Source organism: Cotesia glomerata, linkage group LG3 (assembly GCF_020080835.1).
Source record: "Cotesia glomerata isolate CgM1 linkage group LG3, MPM_Cglom_v2.3, whole genome shotgun sequence".
Lineage (NCBI taxonomy): Eukaryota > Metazoa > Arthropoda > Insecta > Hymenoptera > Braconidae > Cotesia > Cotesia glomerata.
This window is the reverse complement of record NC_058160.1, coordinates 7,256,848-7,280,254: the sequence shown is the minus strand read 5'-3', so window position 1 is coordinate 7,280,254 and position 23,407 is coordinate 7,256,848. Positions and strand designations below refer to the sequence as shown.

The 23,407-nt window shown below is 26.9% G+C and overlaps 1 protein-coding gene across 3 annotated transcripts in view; it reads right to left on the bottom strand.

Moving 5' to 3' along the window:
• The window catches only part of LOC123261028 (CD151 antigen-like), a 92,755-nt gene extending 71,353 nt beyond the window's left edge, over positions 1-21,402 (bottom strand). The window contains exons 1-2 of one of the 3 annotated variants that reach the window (XM_044722498.1): positions 20,913-21,402; positions 17,296-17,301 (exon numbers count right to left, since the gene is read on the bottom strand). The gene's annotated coding sequence lies outside the window, so the exon portion shown is untranslated. Of the gene's footprint in view, positions 1-9,444; positions 9,507-17,295; positions 17,302-20,912 lie in introns of all 3 variants that reach the window. The other 2 variants (XM_044722500.1, XM_044722499.1) reach the window with 2 other exon arrangements.
• Between the last annotated feature and the right edge of the window lie 2,005 nt (positions 21,403-23,407).

The following is a 23,407-nucleotide window of genomic DNA, read 5'->3' as shown; positions in this document are numbered from 1 at the left end:
AATTGTTCTCTCTAATTTACAAGTTGTGCGGTTGTGAAAATAGTGTTTATTTGGTCAGGTCTATTTCAATTCGGTCGATCTATAGAATAGAATGAGAATATCTCAAGATAACTTTAAATACCGTAGAGTCCAGAATGAAATATTCAATTCAAATTATAAATTCTTGGTTAGAAAACATACTCATTTTTGTACACATGACAAATATATGCTGTAAATTATTTATATGCAAATGTTATACATAAAAACGTCCCGTTGATTTCTTAATCAAATATTTGAAATTTATGGTAAAGATTTTTACACTTGATTTATATATATATATATATATATATATATATATATATATATATATATATATATATATATATATAAAAAATACAACGAGAATATATTAAAAAATTTTAGATTATTATCTTTTTTAGGAAATTAGTTTTATAATTTATTTCTTTACATTTTAGCCGCTGAATTTGATTTGAATGAACTTTTTTGTAATATTATATGCTTAAAAACTATTCTAAAATCCGATTTTGCTTTTTGTATGCTTTTAGGAATTATATACACAATGGATTTATAAAGTTTGATTGTAATATCATCATTATCGTGAAGTGCAAAAACGGACTTGTAAATTTTAAACCCTTTTGTGAATTTATAATACATATAAATTTCAAAGAGTTGCTTTGAATATGCTTTATACGAAGATTATTATTATTCATAAAGTAGACTTTTCTTCTCTGAAATAGTTTATGGCATTAAAATAAGTATTACTGCAGACTAATTAGCTACTTAGAGTTTGGGAAAAATATGTACAATGCTTTTAATTAATTAGAAACAAATCATTAATTGTGAAATTTTATAAAAAAGATTGTCCGAGTTAATTATTAAAATATTTGTCATTTTAGAATCCCTTTATTTGCAACGGTTCAAGTATAGTATTCAATAGTTAAAGAAATCTATACCTAGACATTATATTTTATTAGAATTGTTCTAAGAAATAGAGCTCTAATATTTTTATCTCCTTGATTCTTAAGATACAAATCGTAAACTAAAAACTTTTACCTAAGACGATTAGGTATACCTAAAAATCCATCGAAGAAATACACATACAAGAGAAAGTATTATATTACGAAATTTCAAAGTACATCTCTTTTTTATTTTTATTTGTTTTTCATCATCAGAACATGAAAAGGCTTACTTTTTTTTTTAGTCAAGAATATTCCTTTTGTCTCTTGTATTTACACGCTGAGATATTAAATCTTGTAGTAAACTATAACCGCAAAAAATTCAAATGTTCAGTAGATTCCAAGTATCACTTCAAATAAAATATTCACAGATTAAAAAATAAAAAAAAAAAAACGGTACAAATTATTTGTCTTTAACATTTTATTAAAAAATATTTGCAACGCTTCAATACAAATTAAATTCAAATGGAAAAATTAATTTTCAAAATTGCCGTACACGGAAAAAAGAAAACTCGAAAAATTACAGTATAAAATGTAAAATCGGTCCCGTCGTAATCAAAACTAGAAAAATTACAGTTCGAAGTAACATTTTTCTAAATTCAATTTTTTAATTTAATATTCAGAGCTTTCAATGTAAATATTACATTATACAATGTAATTCTTATAAAATCTATAATAATTACAATCTGAAACTGTAATTTTTCAGTTTTTATCACGAAGCGCGACGTTGCATTATATACTGTAATTTTTCGAGTTTTCTTTTTTCCGTGTACGAAATAGTAGCAAAACATTTACGAGTATTTTTGAGAAATTTGAAAGATTAGAAAATTGAAATGTCTACAAGAAAAAAACGATCTATTTCGCATAGTAAAAAGAAGTTTTATTTAAAATATTAAAAATTAAATTTTTTACTCCACGAATTTATTATAGTGAGGATTAAAAAAAATGAAATATTAAATTTAATTCAATTTTTTTACTAGTAATTTCAAAAATAATTGTTACATTAATGAAAAACAAAATTTGAAAAGGAAAACAAAGGTAAAAAATCTGAAAATTTCCTAAAAATACTTGGAGCCATAGTAACACAAAATTACCGTGTGACTTTTTGGTTATTTTTATTCAGCACTTTATTTTTTTTAATCACTCTTTCACTATGCAAATCAGTAATTTTTAAGATGTTTTTATTCTATTTAAAAAGTGTTAAAAAAATGCTTCAAATTATAGTTTAAATTCACTTCAAGCAACCGTAACAATTTAATGAAAAAAAAATTTTTTCTAATTATCGTACTTGCTGAACACAATTCGTATCATTGTTAGTAACAAAAAAGCAATATGAGCGAGCTATTTTTAATGCTAATTTTATTATTATTAATTTTTTTTCATAATAATACTGACGATGATACCCGAGTATCATCATAGATATCTATGCTTGTTACGTAAAGTATAGAATATATGTAATTTATTTATCAAAACAATGTTGCTTATCTAATAAAATAGTGGAAATTTTATTCTGCACAATATTGGATTTCAGTCATACATTTTATTTAGTATAAATAAAAGTTTCAAATTTTATTTTTATTTTTATTCATTTTTGAGATTGTATTAAAAGTTATCGGATAAATGTCGAATAGATTGATACCTTGATAAATATTTATTTTTCATATCATCAGGATTTAAAAAATGTAGAACCTTTTTCTGAAAATATCTTGATTTTATTTTACTGGAAAACAGAACGAACAAAACGGAAAAATGTCCCGAGATAAAATTGATGATTCAGAAATTTGAAACGATAAGTTTTTTTTTAAAATCGATTAGATAATTAAATCACCTACGGAATTCTTTTTTGTATACATTTTCTTCTCATTGTCGCCATACTTGCCACTTTATATCTTAAACCTCACACGTAAATCTTTGAGATCCGAGATATTGCGTCTTCGAGGCTATATATTTAGTTTTACGACGTGCATCAACCTCGTACAATCTCGATTTTCTGATCGTCGTTCCTGTTCATCGTTAAGAGGATAATTAGAATTTAATGTATACGTGACTAAAACTTAAGATGTCGCTTCACATTTAACATAACGCTTCCAGCAAACTATGCAAGAAACAAGGACTACATACCTTCATGGAGGATTTTTTCCCTTCGATCTACATTTTATTTATAATATTAAATATATTATTAAACACCTAAGTGGCGTTAATCAAAGTATCCTGTTAAAAAAAGTAAATAAGCCGCAAAATTTAAATAATTAGCTTTTTGTAAGAACTAATTAGAGTGATCAAAACCTGTATCTCGGCTAAAAAATTCTTGATTTATCTTAAATTTATAAAGTAAAAATATACTTCTTGTAGTATGGAAGAAGTAATACAACATTTTTGTGCGAATGTACAAAGAAATATTAATTTGAAAAAATTTTTATAATAGATAAATACGATTTCATTGCATTAATAATAATTATATTAAAAATCGTTGATTTTTTTTGTTTACATCTTATTTACAACTAAATCAAAATATTTATTTGAACAACTTCCTTGGTTACTATAATGATAACAACAATTTACGTGACTCAAAACGTGAAGCATTAAAAAGTACTTTATTGTCATAAAATTTTTTTCGTCTTTTCGCAGCAATTTTTGTTGTTATTGTAACTGTTTCGCAAACCATCATGTAGATAGTTTAAAGTGATATGATTCATTCTGTACAGTAAAAAAAACTGTTTGATTTTTAAAAAAACATCCGAATTTAACTCTTGTTTATTGTAAGATGTTTAGTTGTCTTAATTCAAGAAATTAACTCTATAATCAACAAAAGTCTGATGGAGAGCAGCAATTTCTACATTCAAGAATTTTAGTCTTCAACGAAGCAATTTTCTTTTTTCAAGCAAGATGTACGTATACTTTGTCGAATAATTTCTTCCTTGGAGATTAAAACATGCAGTAACATTGGCTCAAGATATTTCTAACATATTTTAAGAATGCTGTAAAGCTGAAACTTTTCGGATTTTCGTTACTTTTTATATCATTACAAAAACCTTCAAACCGGTGACGTTAGCCGAGTCGTCTAAGGCGCATGGCCTATAGAGAACTCGGACTAACTTACCGGCCAGACGTGGGTTCGAATCCCAAGCTGGTCTTAGAAACCAAATTGGTTGATATTCGGCCCTTGCCGCGTAGGTTAAGATTTACACAATCCAAAAAGATCCCAACGTACCACTCCCAACAGTTAAAGTCGGCGATATGACCACAGCAGTTAAAACCGACTCTAAATAATAATTAATAAAAAAAAAAAAAAAAAAAATCTTCAATACGTTTGAGAATATGTTTATGTTAAAGTAAAAACTTCATGTCTTAAAAAGATTTTCTCAGCTATTTTGAATAATGAGATTAGTTCTTTAAGTGTGCAGTCTAGATCGTTGGCTAAAAAAGTAGACGATCTTTGGGAATTTCTCGTGAGCTTGCTATGAAAAATATGTTTATAAAAGTTGTTAGGGATGATAAATGAAGTCTTAAATTACAAAAATAAAAATTTTTTTCAGTTTTTTTACGAAAAATTCGCATTCAAACGGAACACCATAATTTGGAGGCAGGTCGGCTCTTACACGATATCTCGACAATGGCTTATGTAAAGTAAAAATCCGAAATGTTTTAGATTCAGTATGAAAATTGCTACAAAATAGACTATTGATAGTAATTTTAAACAATTGTTGTTAATTTTAAGTAACAAAAAAAAATTTTTTTTCAATTTTCTTTTTTCGCTGTTTTGTAAAAAAAAAATATTCAAAATCACTATTTTAAAATTATGGTTGTCTATTTTATAAGTATTTATGGGCAGAATATGTGGTTAAAATTTTAGAAAGATTGGCCCACGCGTTCCGAAGAAATCGGGTTGGCCGTCCGTGAAAACTTAGTTTTGAGAAAAACGCGTTTTAAGTTTCTTTAAATAAAAAATCTTACCAAAATTTAATTTGCGAGCCTTCGCCCGAAACAGTTCAACTATTCTTGAGAATTTTCAGATGTATATACATTCGAAAAATGTAAAAAAAAAGTCGAATTTTCGAAAGTGATAAACTAGACTACACCCTTAACCAAGAATAAAAGTTTATAGAAGAAAATAATAAATAATTACTATCATGCAATTATTGATCTTTATAATCTATAGGTTATATTTTTGTTAATTATTGTATAGAGCAAATATATTTGTGCTATAAACTGTAAATATCATAAAGTGCAGACAGCGGTTAATAAATAAATTCTTGAGCAAGCCAACAGGTGGTATTTGAAATTATTTTCTTGGATTAAGAAAGTTTCCTTAGTTCAAAATAGTTTTTCTTAAAACCTTTCTTACTAATTACGTAATTTGTAACTTCAGAAACACGATAGCTTAAAAAAAAACTATTGATTGAATTTATTTTTTTTTTGATAGATCTGTATCTATAAAAAAATAAACCGGCCGGCCGGATCGGATAATCCGATTATCGTAGTATATTAATAAAAGTAAATTTAAAACCTCATTGGTGACAAACGCGGATAATACAAAGCTATCAGATACTATCAGCTAAGCATTGTTTACTTACATAATTAATTCACACCACGTTTTGCAGACGCTAGAAACGTGTCGCAATTATCAATCAATGTAATTAAAATGATAACGATGTACTTGATTACACGAGAACGTACATCATAATGAATTTTTCATTATATCTTTTACGCGAGTTCATCTATACTTAAGTAGCTCTCATATTTATAATCTTTATAATGTATTACGAGTAAAAAAAAATTACAAACTTTTTTTTAATATTTTGATCTTGGATATTTTTATAATTAAACTTTTTTTCAGACTTTCGTTAATTTTTATAATTAACTTTTAAGATATGAAGTATCACTTGCCATCTAACTAATATTTTATGATGTAATTGATGTTAGATAAATCTTTTGAATAAATTAAGACTTTCAATAACCTTCGAGATACACATCGAGATATAATGAAGATTTAAATTTTCGATATCTATTCCATAAGTAATTAACTGATGAGTATTTAAGCCTGAAATAAAAGAAAAAATATTTTATCGTTGATCTTGAAATCCGATCCAATCTATGTCTTTATTGACTTTTTCTATGTTTACGAAAATTATTGAAGCTGATTGATTGGTTCAAAAAACTTTCTGAGGATAATCTGCATCTAACACGGATAAAATATTTTCAAATTTTAAATTTAAATTTCTCTTCAGAGATCTTTTTAGTTTAACTACGATTCATTGGAGTTCTTTCGAAATAATTTTTTGAAATAAACGTTCAAAAATATCTCATAACTGTCGGCAAAAAACTCTTGAATATAATATAATATTTTAGACAAATGCATATAAAATTTTATGAGAGTTTAAAATTCGTGACGTTCGAGGGATAAAACATACTGTCAAGGGAGAGAACCTCTTAAAATATATGACCAGGGGAGAGAAAACTTCTTGAAATACTACATTTTTTAGTAGGGCCATCAGAGCCATCTATTAAACCTTTCCCGATTAACCTTAAATTCTCTTTCTTAGTCATATCTAGACACTCTGACTCAGGAAAGGATTGAACAAAGTGATAGCTGGACTAAAAGTTTTCTTTAAATTTGTCAATTTTATTAAATTTTTAACTTAATACAATGCTGAGTTCTCAATAAAACTTAGCTGAAGTTTTAAACTGTCTTATTCGTCACTGATAATTTAGCCTCAAATATTTGATCCCAAATTTGTAATACTATATTGTGCGACTAATGCGGTAAGTTATCGATTGCCCCCGAGAACGAAATCGAGCGTACGAAAAATATGAGTGACAACACCGGACGAATTGCAGATACAATTTATTATGATAAGTGCGGAAATAAATTTCGGTGCAAAGTTAAGGTCCAGGGGTAGAACTCCTTCAGATAAAACATAAAGAAATTCAAAATTGATAAATTTTAAAATGAACATAAGCTTGAAAAAAATTAATTAATTATTTTACTTCCACTCAAATATATTGGAAAATTTTATTAAATTTCCAAGATGAATCTTTTAACAAAAATAAATTTTTTATCACTTACTTTAACTTTACTTTTCTAGTATTTATACTGCAATTACTTTTTTTTTGTTATTTATTTTACGTTTTTTTTTTAATTTAGCAGTTTTTATCGGCAATTTGTGTACGACAAACGAACTTGTCGCATTCAAATAACTGCTAGATTTACGCAAAACTCACAATTTAATTATGAAATGAGCAAACAGCCACTCACCAGCCGTAACAACGAGTGCTAAGATACTGATTATTACGTATGAAAAATAAAAAAATATCAAAGTATTATTTAAAGAAGGACTAACGTCAACAATTTTCGTATAGTTTTAAAAACAAAATTTCAATCGATTGACGTAAAAAAAGTCATTCGTATGAATATATGAACAGAATAAATTTGAAAATAAGTTCCTGTAAAAAAATTTTGTTAAATTTTAATGCAGGTTACTTCTACTTCTTCCTCCTATGTGAGCAAATATGAATAATTTTTGGTAAAATAAAAGTTTAATTTTATTTTATCTCTGGCTACAGTTTGTGAGGATTAAAGTATACATAAATAATTTGTCGGAATGACTTGTAAATTTTTAATATCTACTTTTACAACGAAGACCTGAATATTTTAAGGATTACTCTGGTTCTCTGTTAGCATTTGATTTATTTCAAAGCACGTCTAACATATTCACCAAGGTTAGAGAATCTCCAAGATTTCTCAGCTGAGCTATCGACTATTCTTCAAGTATATAGTGAAACATAATAACTTTCAGTACCAATAGAGTGTTATGGGAAGAATTTAAATTAAGCCTTTATTTGTTAGAAAAACGCTCCGTGTGATTTTTTTCGACGAAAATTAATGAACTTTGTAACAAGATTGACAAAAGAAAAAAACCGGAAAACCGGTTAGTAGCCCAGCAGGTTAACCCTAAAACCTACCGCTGTTTTAGAGCTCCCTGATGTACTTACATCTTTTTCATACGCTATTTCAATGCTACTTTGCGAAATGAACAATATTAATAATGTAATGAGTAATGTGAAGCGTCTAGTCAGAAATTTTATTAAAATAGTAAAATATAAAATAATAAACTTTCTGCGATCGATAATAAATTTATTAAAATAAGAAAGAAAATTTTTTCAACAAAGTCATGTTACAAAATTAAAACAAAGTTACAGATGTACATATACAGGAAAAACTTAACTTTAAAAAAAATTATAAGCATAAGAGAAAATAAAATTCTCGGTAGTTGTAATCGCCAGTACTCCATAAACAAAGAAAAAAATTTTTTTTATTCATGGTTAACTTCTTTTACCTGTTAAGTAGTTGTCGTTGACCATTTTTCCAAGTAAAATGACATGAAGTCAGTAACACTCCGACAAAACTACTACTTTACGCTCAGGTACAGGTAACAAACAAAACATCTTTAAATCAGATAAAAAAACAAGTGTCCCACAGAATACGAATTTTATAAATAAGGCGATAAATCGGCTCTGGAATTTAGATAAAAATTTTTGACTTTTATTGACTAAAAATTTTTGTAACAAAAGTCGTAAATCATTTGTATTCGTAAATTTTCTGCTATAAATGAATTCTCTTTTTCTATTTAATAAAAAGGTTCGACGATCCGAATAATTCTAATAGCATATAATCGTCAATCGATTCCTCTAACAGAGCATTATACATATCTACAGAGGAAATTTTGCTTTACGAATTACTATTGGACGACGAAGCTTCTGTTGATACATGAGTGCTTTGAAGCGAATACGTTCGAAAATAACTTGCTCTGAAAGAGTAACTAGGTTTGATAATCCAACTGAAAGAGATACGTACCATATGGTCAGAACATGAAAAATACTCGCCAGTTATATTTTTTTCATAATGAATAGTCGTTTCAGTACAAATCTCGTATGTACATAAAATGCATTTTAAATCTCCTTTTCAGCTAAAGCATCTAATTTTAAAATAATCCGATTTTAATCATCAAACAAATAAAAAATAATTTTTTTTTTTTAATTATTTTTATCAATTTATAGAAAATACTGCAAATGTGGTTAACTAAGTTTGATAAACTCAGTAGTTTAATAGCTGCGAAATAATGATACACTGTATATGTATGTCACGACAATCTCCGAACAAAGCTTACTGATTAATTCCTTGTCGACGGGTGGAGACATCACGGTACTGCTTGAGGGTGAGAATGTATGATGCAGATATAACTGAGGTGATATTTGTTTGCAATGCATATTTGTTGGCTTGTCCACTAAAACTTCAACAGTTTTAGCTCTGATTTATAGTTACATATATCTGTTACAAACATGCAATATTATACAAATAGTCCTGTTTGTTTGTTTTTTTTTTTTTTCTATTTCATAAAAACAACTTTAAAATCTAAAGAACTTTTTTGTCTTTTTCGAAAAAATTTTTCGTACAATGATCATTATAATTTTCTAAAACTGTACTTACTTCTTCGAACCGGATTATCAAACCAATTTATTGTGGGATATTTTCGTAACTGAACAGAATTGCTAAAAAAAAAAAATTTGGAAAATTACAATCTAAGAAGTAAATAAAAAAAAAAAAAAAATAAAGTTACAAATTTTAATTTCTGTGCTTCGAATTTAAAACTCTTTTTGTTTTTTAATTTTCAAAGCAAGATTTTAAAATTTAGGAACTTTGAACTACAGCATTTCTGTGCGTATTTACTACGCATTCACTATTTAAGGTTAACATATAATAGAATATAACAATGATGACAATTAATATGCTAAATAAAATTAATTATAATAATTTACTAAAAATTTTAAAATTTTAATAAATTATCATTATTATTTTTATTAACATTATCATTATTGAAATTATAATTCATGGAAAATCATTAAAACTTTTATCAATAAACTTTCTACAATTTTATATACCTAACTTGTCTTAAATTTCATAAGAAATTTTCTAAAATTTTTAAAAAATTGTATAAATCTCAATAACCATATTAACGTCTCAATTCTCAAATGTTGTAACCTACGCTCAAGGTCATTTGATATACTGCAATTGATTTATTACTTCATTTTGTGCCTAATTATCGAACAATGAAAACTAAAAAAATGTTCAAGTATTTTTAAAACCAGTACAAAAATCGATACAATACAATTGTAACGTAGTGAAAGTCCGTTTCTAATGTTTCCTGTGAAATACAACAATGGAGAATTAAGTCATCGATATACACTTGAGATTGATATTTCATCGCTAATACTCTATAGAATTTCGTAAAAACGTTTTTTATCTTCAAAATTATGTATTCAAATATTTTCAAGTACACATACTCGAAAAATTCAAAAACCTTTGAATGAAATTTTATCAGTTACCTACACTAAAATTTGGATCATCAATGTAAATGAATATTTCGATAGGTATGTTTTGAAAATTCCTTGCTTTTGCATTTATTAAAGTATTCACGAAGATTATAATAAAATGAGAAGTTATTCAAATAAATATAATTGTAAAAAAATGTTTATAGTATACAAATGTATTGTTCCATTAAAGGATTGCAGAGAAACAATATAAAAACATTTTTTTTTCAACATGTGTTTCAAAGGCCAAGCAAATTTATTTAATCGATAGATAAATTGTGTAAAGCAAGTAGCACAACCAATTATCCGTTATGATTTTCAATATTCAAACGTTACCATTGAAATTATCGCCTTACATGGTTAGATATTTTTCCTTTGTCGTATCGTCGGACTTGGTATGGACATTCGCCTCCTCAGTAAGGAAACTTTTAATTGGCGGCGATACACTGGTTTATTTATGCAGTGAATTTGCATCTGAGCGAAATGTATTCCCGTTTACGAAGTGCCTTTTTACTACAAGAACATACAACCGAGGATCTTCTCTTCCTCTCTCTCTCTCCTTCTTTCTTGTTACCTTTTTTTCTTCTCTCGTTCATCTAAAAAAGTTACTTCAAGACTTTTCGAAAAGCCAATACATCGAGACGTAGAGGCTACTTCGGAATATAATAACGAAACTCTTGGCTTTGTAGAACGATTCGAATATTCCAATAACTTCATATCCTTATTATTATAGATAGTTCATCGTTTATTGATCTTTACATGATCAAGAGTTAGAAATTCTGTATTGCCCGAATGCAAATAAAGTTTTTTTCAAAAAGTGAATACCTAATCGTTTGAGATAAGGTTATTGTCATGGATTACGACGTTAATCCCAACCATCTGTTTCACGATCAAAATACGTGTTGTACTACAATAATGGCTAATATCGAGAGCTAGTTTCAACGATAAATTCCCTCCATAAATTTTTGTATATTGTTGTTATTGATTGATAAACCTAAATTCATTGCTTACAAAGATATCTGAAACTAATTAATATAAACCTACCACTTTTTATCGCTAATTTTTACCTCAGATGATCAAAAATACAGTAGCGCTTAAAAGTATTTTGACAACATTATGCGTTAGTTTTTTTCAACAATGTCAAAATACTTTGGTGCCACCATTTTTCTAATATTTTAAAAATTAAACTTTCTTTTGTTACGAATAAGGACCACTTTGACACTATTCAATAGATTATTCAAAAGCTGTTAAAAAAATAAATAAATGATTATGGTGTTTCATATTTATTTTTAATTAAACCATTAAATATATTTGTCAAAATACTTTTGAGCGCTACTGTATATCGGCACATACATTACTTTTCGACGAAACTGTGCGCATATGGGTCAGAGATTTTGCTGTCGATCTTTTTTTCGAAAGTATATTAGAAAAAAAGATTCTAAGATTTGAGTTTTACAAAAAAGTCGATTTTTCAATCATTTTCAAAAATTTATAGCTCACCTTTTATATCATTTAGAGATTGCAACCAAATTGTATTCTTCTCTGTTAATATTATGTGTTTAACCCGTCAGCACTCACGTTATAAGCATTTTGCTCACGCAACAACATCTGACTTATAGAGCGGCGCTGTAGTGCAAGTGAGACACTAAAATTCACGTGAGTTCTGACGGATTAAGAAAAAATAACTGATTAGTTTAATCTAATTTTCAGCTTATTTGAGAGCTTTTCACGCATACAAAAGTTTCAGCAAAGTTTTGTTTACTCTTAAAATGCTCTTAAATCTTCAGTTTTAAAGGTAGAAGATTCTACTTCGTTAAGGTCTCTCATTTTTAATTAAGGTATAATTTGTTAATATAACTACCCAATTTTTCCTAAATTACTTCCACAACAATGAAATATCGCCACATAAAGGGGTCAATTTTTGAAAAATCCCTGTTTTCTTATATAGATATAACTTTTCTCCTTGAACTTGAAACCTTTTGTAAGTTTCAAGGATTGTACTTAATTTATTAATCCTTAAACAACTCTTAAAATTCCATGAGTGGAATATAAATCATTTCTCAGCAATTAATTTTCAAAAATGTCAAATTTTTTTCAAACATACACTGTAAAAAATTTGTGGAGTGAACGCGGAGTGAATGAAGAGTGAATGATTTTTAATTGATTCACTCCCAGCGGGAGTGATATTTACTCCGAGAAGGAGTTAATTTTTATTAATAATAAAATTCACTCCGCATTCACTCCCAAAATAAATGAATTTAGAAATAAATACATTTTTGTAAAGAAAATATTTTTATAAATCCTTTTTATATTTAGTTATTAAAAATTTAATTTATTATTTTTAATAATATTTCATTTTAATTATTATTATAATGTTTTTATTTATTTTTTATAAATTAATTATAATTAAAAATTGTCAAAAAAAATATGTAGATATATATATATATATATATATATATATATATATATATATATATATATACTAGCGGACCCGACAGACGTTGTCATGTACAGACGTCTTAAATTTAGAAATTTTAGGAATGAGCTTGTATAGTTAAAAACATCATTAGTTAACAATATGCAATGGGCATTCTTCAATAATTAACATTTTCATAAATATAAGTCCATTCTGATTTTATACTCATCAAGAGCTTTCATTTGAGTACCCACATGCATTTTTGATATATTTTATATATTTATATATTTCACAAATAACATATATATAAAAAATGTTATGTAGGTACTCAAATGAAAGAATTCGATGAGTGTAACATCGGGATAAGCTTATATCTTTCAAAACTTCAATAATTAAGAAATGACATTGTATCTTGTCAACTGATGATATTTTTAAAGATATATGCTCATCCCGATGTTACACTCATCAAGACCTTTCATTTGAGTACCTACATCAATTTTTCATATATTTTATATATATATATGTATATATGAAAAATATGTCAAAAATGCATGTGGGTACTCAAATGAAAGCTCTTGATGAGTGTAACATCGGAATGAGCTTATATCGTTAAAAACATCATTAGTTAACAAAATACATTGTCATTCGTTGATTATTAACATTTTCATAGATATAAGTCCATTATGATTTTATACTCATCGAGACCTTTCATTTGAGTACCCACATGAATTTTTTCATATATCTTATATATATGATATTTATAAAATATATGAAAAGTGTATGTGGGTAGTCAAGATCAACAACAATTTATAAATAAAAAATCTATTAAATAAACATTTTCTCGTGGACTGAGTTGTGAATCTAAATCATTCTGGAATCCACCGGAAGACACATAAAAAATTTCATTAAAATCGGTCCAGCCGTTTAGTTCAGTGACAAACACACGCACAGAAGAAATATATATATATATATATATATATATATATATATATATATATATATATATATATATATATATAAAGATTAATTAATTTTGAGATTTTTTTTGTAGAACGAAAATTCATCCTTATTTTATTTATTTTAAAAACTCCGAACGCGGATGTTTTTCGGAGTGAAATTCGAAATCACTCTGAAATCACTCCGCAAATAAAAACTCCGGATTCACTCCCTACGCGGAGTGATTAATTACTTCACTCCGGAACTCCGAGTAATGGAAGTGAAATTCACTCCCGATTCACTCCGGATTTTTTACAGTGTATAAAATCAAATACATCGTTCTATTTATTTTTGAACTTTTCAAACGCAAAAATATGATTATTGATATCCAAGTTTTTCGAAAGTAAATGTAACTGGTCAAGCACATTTTTGTTCTGCACTAATAAAAAAACTAACTTGACTCAAGAGAAAAAATCTTACCAAAAAAAAAAACATTTCAAAGAAATTGATCATCTTGAATCAAACTGAATGGTTGTTGAAGAATGCAATTTTCTTTGCTTTTAAGAACTTTTTTCCTTGAAGACTAAAAAATTTCGTGAAATGTTTTTTTTTTGGTTCAAGATGTTTTCTCTTCAATCAAGTTAATTTTCCAATCAATGCGTTGCAGTATTACAGATGCCAAATTAGTCATTTAAAAATATAATGGTTACGAAGTTTTTATGACAGAGTAATGATTTCATTTACATTAATGACGCTTTTCCGCCTATCTATTTGCCGTTTAATTAAAAAGTTTGATTTAATTGATGTTCTATTTAGTTTTTAAATTCTTTTTTTTCTTTGTGTACTGGAAAGTTAATCCAATTTCCAGTCAAAAAGATACTTTGAAAAATACTTCATTTGATCAACAATTCATTCTCACGTTCAACTCACGTAACTCTATAACGACAAGATCAATTGGAAACTGCAAATATCGTGTGCGATATATAATACATTGAAATAGTGAAGAAAAGTTCACAAAGACTGTACACATGTATACTATACGTCTTTCAAAAGCTTCACTGTGAATTCTTCTTATTGTGAATTTATATTTTTCTATTTTATGTTTATAAAATATTTACTATTAAATAAAGTTCTTACGTATACTATTGTATATAAAGGTTCTATTTTTGTAACATAAAACATCTATCGGTTTAACTCCTGCGGTTGGCATGCATACTTTAAATTTTTGTTTTAAATAAAGGTTCATATTGTTCTGTCGTAAAAAAGTAACAATTTTTAATAAAATTCTCTCGATTGTTAGTTACGTTGTGCATATTTCAGATAATATTAAACAGAATGGGAAGTATCCGAGGTATTTGTAAAGAAATTTTTAATTGTAATCATACAAAGGTAGACGAGGAGGAACTTGTGGAAGCTATATAGATTTTAGCAGATCAAAGCTTTGGAGATGCTTCATTGTGAGACTGTTTCGTGGTCTAGTACTCTCATGAAGTAATCGTATGTCATGTTCATGGGTTATTGCGTCGACTGACGTGTTCCGTTCGCAGCACCCTGAACCACAAAGCTCATTTCATGCTGTACATTGCTATTGCGGCAGCCTGAGATGCAGATGCAGTCAGTAGAGACTAACTGTTCCACGTAACACATCTCATACCTTCATTACCTGACTTGTGTATGTGCATAACTGCTCTTCCTCTTAACAATTACAACATCAAAGAAACTTTACCACATTACTTTAATTTGTAAATTAACTTCACAGTTGCTAGTCAACTTTGTGCTTTGCAGTTAATTAAAAAAAAAAACGTGCCATCCAAACACATTAAACTTTCAACTATTATATAATATCACGAAAATTAGTGGTACAGAAATCAAAAGTTACTGTTTCAATTTCCGTTCTCAAAAACAATTTAATATTCAAGGTGCTTTATCAAAATAATCAAATAACCAAATAACAATATAACCACAGACAAAATTGCCGTAGACAAAAATCAAATCGTAAAATAATTTAATCGTTCATATTGTCTAAAATTAAGTAATACGGATAATTCTCATTTATGGGTACTAAAACTGATAAAAAAAAATAGGAAAACGGTTGACCCTGAAGGCCATCTCTACAACCCCGCTAATTCCATACCTAAGCGCTTAAAATTGCACTCATGACGTTTTTGAGCTCTTCGAGATCAAAAATACAATTTGTATTATTTTGAGCTCTGCGAGCTCAAAGAGTTAGCTGTTCTATGTTTTTGAGCTCTTCGAGCTCAAAAGTCTAATAGAAGTTTAATAAAACACTATTCTTAAAATTTTCAAACTGCAATTACTTTTGAATAAATAACCGATTTTCACGCGGTAGGCAGCATTCGATGCAGTTTTTTAAATCCTATATTTACTTTTAAACACAAATTGATCAGACTGAAAATTATGGAGAAATTTGAAAAATTAACGTTTTCCGAATTTTTTAGACATTGGTAACGAATCAATAAAAAACATACATACATACATACAGCCGCATGAACACAACCGTCAAAATAATCAGGAAAGATTTCTAGAACCTCAAAACTTCGAGACCTAATGAAAACTGGATTTTCGCAAAACGGGGTAAAACCAATAACTTCCCGAATTTTTAAAAATTTTCAATTTTCTTAGCAGGAAGTTAAAAATAAAAACGTCTTTTTAGGTAAACAATCACGGATATTTTCAACATAAGCCTTACTATCTGTAAGAGAAAAATATAGTTAAGCTGAGTCAAAATTTGAACTTATATAAACTTCTTACCTTTCTAATTTAAGATTATTAACTTATATTAGACACTAATATTTTTGATTGTAATTAATAAGTTACTTTAGTTCATTTGTAACGTAAAAAAAAAAAAAAAGAAAATTCAAAAAACTAATGTCTCGAAAAACAATTTTCTGATTCAATACTTAAGTAATAAAATCAACTATTAATCTGAATGTACGTGGAAATTGGCACAAAATTCGTATGGTACTAAAGTTGTAACGAACATATGATGCTTTTTCAATATCAGTATTATTGCTTCACCATCACGACTTCTTTTTATGTCTGATACAAATAATAAAAATACAATAAAAGCTTTATTAAGAATTAATGAGAAAAAAAAACAAGATTCGTGTTATTGACAAAACAGTTAAAAAATTTTCAAATTACCCCTTTTCTTAATTAACTGTCGGATTTTTTCTCATTGTTATGTCAATACTTTCGCTCGTGATGACAGGATGCGAAAAAATTGAAATGACCTTAAGAATTTTTAAAATTATCAATTTCAACCAACAGACTCGCCTTAATTAACGAAAAAAAAACCGTAATTTAGTTCTGTTGCAAAATTAATTGATAAAAAAATCATCCTGAAATTGATACATTTTTACTTAGCTAAAGCAAACCATATTTTTCCTATGAAAAAATTGAAAGTTCGAGACTAATATTTATTGTTAAACTTTATCTAAACAAAAACTATAATTTACTATTACTATGTCACTATTCAAATATTTTTCCAAATAAATTAAACTACCTGGATGACTCAAAAAATATTTTCAAGTACGATAACATTGACTCAGTGTTTATAAAAATAGCGTAAAATAAACGTCATAAAACTCGAATCACCTGACGCTTTTTCCCTTCAACTATCATTTCAAATAAAAATAAAAAAGAGCCAATAGGTATCCGACGTTTACTATCAGCCACGGTAATTTCTTCAACAAGCTTTGAGTACATTCTTTAATCTTCTCATTCTCTCTGTGCATCCACTACATACTTTCGAGTTGAGTTTAAGAATATTTTTTTAATTTCAAACATTCTCAATAACAACTGAGTACGTGAAAATTTAATTTTTAAAGTGAAAAAGGTATGTTAAACGCATTAATTAATGCAAAATTTTGTTTTACTATCATTCTGAGATAATAAATAAAGAAGCTCTAACATCAAATTTGACATAATTATTTTTTTAAAGTAACTTCAATACAAATCATACTATTTTTTACTTTTACATTTTCGCGAATAATCAAGTTCTTTTCATTTATCTTCAGAACTAAATGCTTAAATTTGTTCGAGCGTTCGTAACATTGTTTATGCTAAAAAGGACCCGGATAAAATTAGCAAGAGAATAATAATCTCGAAAGTGATTTTTAATTTTAATGCTCTCATTATAAAGTTAAATACCCAAGAATATGAGCCAGTTTACAGAACTATCTCATTTCATGTTATGATTATAATTTAATTTATTCGTACTATTTTGAAATTTACATTGTAGTTACTAACAATAAACAGGAAAATAAAATTTCTTCAATGTACAAATAAAAAAGTTGTCAGAATTCCATATTTAATGATGTATAAGAAAATTTCAATCAATCCTGCCAGCTTGGTGCATGTAGATGAAGTATAATTAATAATCGAAGAGCATTTACGTAATTTATGGATGTTCAGTCAACTAATAAGTTGTTCTTATTATGTCGTTAAATACACATGCGTCACTCTAAGCGTCATGCTAGAATTTATTTTAGCTCAGTATTATATATTACTCAAAATATAGGTATTTGTAGCAATGACCAATAGCGCTATTTACACCAGATGTCTACGTTTGCTACGACTTTGTAAGTAATAAAAAGCATTTATTCAAAACATAAACATTCAAGTCTAATTAGGTTAAAAGAATAATGTATTTTATAATTTATTTTTAATAATATTCAATCAGTAACTTTTAAATAGGATTTTTGATTTAGATATACAGTTTATAGAATTTAATGCATTTTTTGTGTTTAAAAAACTCTGTCTTAGCTAGAGGCACATTTTGAAAGTTGTCAATTTCGTCAAAATTCAAATTTTTTACGATTTTGGAACACTGATAGAAGGATTTGTTTATAGTTAAAAATATTTGTTAATATTTAACAAATCATTTATTAGAGACCACTTTTTAGTCCTTAACAAATATTTCTTAGTATTTTAAAAAGATTTATTAATATTTAATAAATAAATATCAGATTTATTAAATACAAACAAATCATTTTAAATACTAATAAATATTTTTTTAATACGAAAAAATGGTCTCTAATAAATGATTTGTTAAATATTAACAAATATTTTTAACTATAAACAAATCCTTCTATCAGTGAACTAAAAAACTAAATTAAAATTTTGAACATTTGTTACAAAAACTATTGAAAATATGTTCTACAAATAATTATAATACATGTGTATAATTTGAATTAAATTTGTTTGCCTGATAATTATTATTTCTGATTGATAGTAAAAACATTATTAATATTTTGATAAATTTTAACCTAATTTTTTTCTACAAGGCTATCAACGAACAAATCATTTCAAAAGTCACTATAAACTTCTCTATTTAAAATAAAAAAATTCTGTGTTGATTCGCTAACATTTTATAAACCATTATTTTTTATTTTCTGTGGTGCAATTTTTATAATTGAAATTTGTAATTTCAAATTCATATCCATCATTTTAATATTCAATTGAATGAAGCTAGCAAACATGAAGTAAACAAATGAAATCTGTTGAAATATTTATTCATTTATTTTTTGATACATCAACTAATCATCAATCATTAAATTAGCCAATTAACTTTTCACGACAAATTACAAATTTAACAACGAACATACATTCATGTTAATTAATCAATAAAATGGAATAAAATTAAAAAGTTAAATAGCGTTCATAATTGTGCCAGTTAAATGAATTAATTAAACATAAATATGACCTTCTCTCAAATGATGGTACGTTCAACGTTCCATGTCAATGTTCAATACTTTTTTGGTGGGACTAGAAGATGAATAGGTCAGTGAAAACTCAACAGTTGAAGTGGTCAATTTAATGCTAACATTTAGGCAGCTGAAGTGAACAAAAGAATTAGCGCAAGGGCAAATCCGAGTAAAAGTGAAATAAATAGAAGAAAAGTACAAAAAAGATTGAATATTTATCTGTTATAAAAAAATAGTGCGAATATTATTATATCATGTGTTATTTTATGTATTAAAAAAAAAAACTTGCTCAGAAAAAAATTCACTAAAAAATGCTCTGAAAAAAATTTACGAAATAAAAATTCTTGATTCAAGAAAAATTCTAAATCAGTAAATGGCAGTCAGTCATTACAAATGTTTTTACTCTCAGAGGGTTGTATAATTCTTTTCAACATCTCCCTATATTTCCCCGGAATACAAGTAAAAATATAAAAACTAACTACATCTCAAACTTTTTCATCACCCACAATATTACATTTGTAGAAGTTGAAAAAAAGTTTATTTTATATAAGTATGAATTTGAAATACTTAACATTCCAGCACAAGATAAAACAAAGTTATAACATTGAATATAAAAAATAAAAAAATAAATATTTCATAGTTATTGAGTCCATGAATTCAAACAAACTTTAATAATAAATTCATCTAATAGTAATAATAGCGCTGATTACTGTAAAAGACGAGTGATGAGTCACAAAATCTCGGTGAACTTTGGATTGTACAAACTTGAAATTATTCCTAGAGTGCAAACTCCGCAAAAATGAATAGCGTGTTTACGTGCTTCAAAAGTGAATTCTTATTTCTCTTCATACGTCATACATTTTCAGAGCATAAAAGTGTACCTATGGACATTGCAATTGAAGCATTGCTGAAAATTCAATTCTCTCGTGATTTTTTATGCTAATAAAACTTTTGTTGTTTCTACATACATTACTTGTGCTACATACATTATTATAAACTACCTCAATAACTTAAAACTTTTGTTCAAAATAAAATCAGAACAGATAATAAATTTACTGTCTTATTTTATGAAAATAAAAATAAAATAGAGAATTTTGTTAACTCTCGCGAGATAATATGCTTGAAAGTTCATTCATGATTAAAAAAACTAAGGTACGAGTGTATATTCTTCTACGGTACTAATAAAAAGGAGAAAAAAGAAAAAACGCAATAAGTAAGTGCAACCACAGCATGAATCACGGTAAGATGTACCGGAAAAGATGGTTGTAGAACGAGAGTACATTATCACACACCGTACACACGTGAGTTCTATATTTTCTAGCTTTTTTATACCCTGTGTAAGCATCGAACCGGTATAACCGGATGAGAAAATAGTTAAAAATATGTAAGACTACTAATACCGCCAATGATCATAATATTATGTTATTTATCAAATCATATCATGAAATGATATATATTTATGTTTATGGGCGGGTAAAAAGCGGAAAAATAAAATACAACTTTTACCTGATGATGATGATGATGATGATGATGTATATTTATTCGCTCTGAATTTGAATCCTCGTTAATGTTTTAAAAAATAAAATAAAATATCAAATTGAAGAAACAAAAAGTGGCGGTAATTTGAAAATTTTTAAAAATATAGTCAAGCTGTAAAAATGTTTAACATCCACAACATATCATTGTACACAGTTCTTATCACTTAAACGGCAATCGAAAAGTGCGCGCTCACGTAACACGTAACTCCGTGTTTATCAAACACACTCATGTTTATTCACTTTTTTCAATAACATTTTCAAAGCTTAAATTGAATAAATATTTTAAAAAGTCCACAGTTATCGGTGCAACTGGTTACTATATTATAAATATAGATAAATGAACACTACTGAATAAATTTGAAAAAAAATTTTCTGACGTGATTTTGTCACGTGATTCAGAGGAAAGTTATCATAAAAATCACACACTTCTATACAGCATGAAGGCCGGAGCAATACTGAATGGTTTTACACCGCCAGACACTTATATTTGCCGGTAAGATGAAATGCGCGCGCGCGCCCGTTTATGGTTTCCAACAACTAAACCTTCTACAAAGACAGCATGTACCTCATTTCGTCTTGTATGCATTCAAATATGTACTTGATGACCCGAGTTTTGATTGATAAACAGAGGAGATTTTTATGACTTGTGTATCAATTCTTGTGTAGCAATATTTTCTCCTCTTTTGATAAAATTTTAAATTATTAATTAATACTTTTATAATATATATTCAATTTTAATATTAATAAACTTTCTATAATTAATTTGATGGAGAGGTAATTGCTTGAAGTTTTAAACTCTAATTTTTATTTTGCTTCAATATAATTAAATTAGTTGAATAAGTTTATGAATTTCGGGAAAAAAATGAGTTTTGTTGAAATGTTTTTTTTCACAATACCTTTCTTTACGGAATTAATAAATGTAGTGCATAGTTTTAGTGTAAAACCTTTTTCCAATAATTGAAAGGGAAATTTTAATGTTCCTAAATTTTTTTTAATTAAGAATAATTTTTTTTCAGTCAAGAATTTCTTTTTTTGATCAAGTTTTTTATAATAATTTGACGATCGGAGAAAAACTTTTTTTTTCACGTTTTTGGAGGAATCCTGACTTATGTTTAATGAATTCTGTTTCTATTTAATTATAAGGCAAATTAATAATGATTTTCAACCTGTAGAATTTGTTCAAAGCTGTTACGAAAAAGAGTGTAGAGCAAACAATACACATAATCCAAAAACATTTGATCAGTTCATATTTATCATTACTTTTTAAGTTAATTGAATGTATTATCATTCATAAAAACAGAATTTCTGGGAGTCAATTTGATTTATAGGCATAAAAAATTGTTAAATATATTTTAATTATTGCGTTGAATTTTCATGATGAAATATTTTCGGGCAATTGCATCTTTTTTATTAAAACTTATTAAAAATATATTGATAGAAGAAAAAGACGATGAAAATGTCAATTTCTTAATTTGTTATTATTAAAAAAAATATATTTTTTTTTAATTATAATATTTTAGGTAAGCTTTTAGAAGAAATAAAGTATTTTTATTCGAAAAAAATTTTACCATACTATAATTTTTCGATTTTTCATGGCCGACAATACTTAAACGGGGCCGCGATTCTACACAATAGCCAAAAAAAAATTATTGTCTAGTTACAATTTTCTGACCTTAAAATATAACTAGAATTGTTTTTTTTTTTTTTTTTTTAGTGATTTAAATGGAAAAATTGAGACATAACTAGAATATCTCTGAAACATTTCATTAGTGGATCAAATTAATGAAGCAAACAATTAAGTTAACTTTGGCTCTGATGATTATTATTATTACTCCGAACATATGCTATATATATTCAACAAATATTAATACCTAATTTCAAAATATTGCTCACGTCCAGAAAATAATAGATAAATAAATTGATCACAGGAATTCAGGACAAATAATTTCAAACTACGTGTTGATTTTAGTTGAACGTTTCGTCCTTTTATTAGGACTTCCTCAGCAACTTAATCATACCAGTTCACAGTTTAAAATATATTATTGTTGAAACATATAAAATATTGGTACGCATATTATGAGATTAACCAAAACAATTTTTTATATAACAATTTAACTTTCTACCAATTATTACTGAATAGAAAAGTACAAAGTACATCCACAACGACATCAGCTGTAATTTTTAGTTTGAAATTATTTGTCCTGAATTCCTGTGATCAATTTATTTATCTATTAATAACTAATAAAAGAATCGCTGTTGAGTCAACGTATTACTTTTTATCAAAGATAACAAGAATTTTGTAAATATTTATTTTTCTACTTGAAAATTTTTGGTTCACTACAGAAAATATTAACGCTAAGTTTAACAATAGTAAAATTTTACCACTAACTGAATAAAGAAAAATCAAGATTATTCTCGAAACTTTTATTTTTTCACAATGCCCAGTCATCGGTCAACACCTGG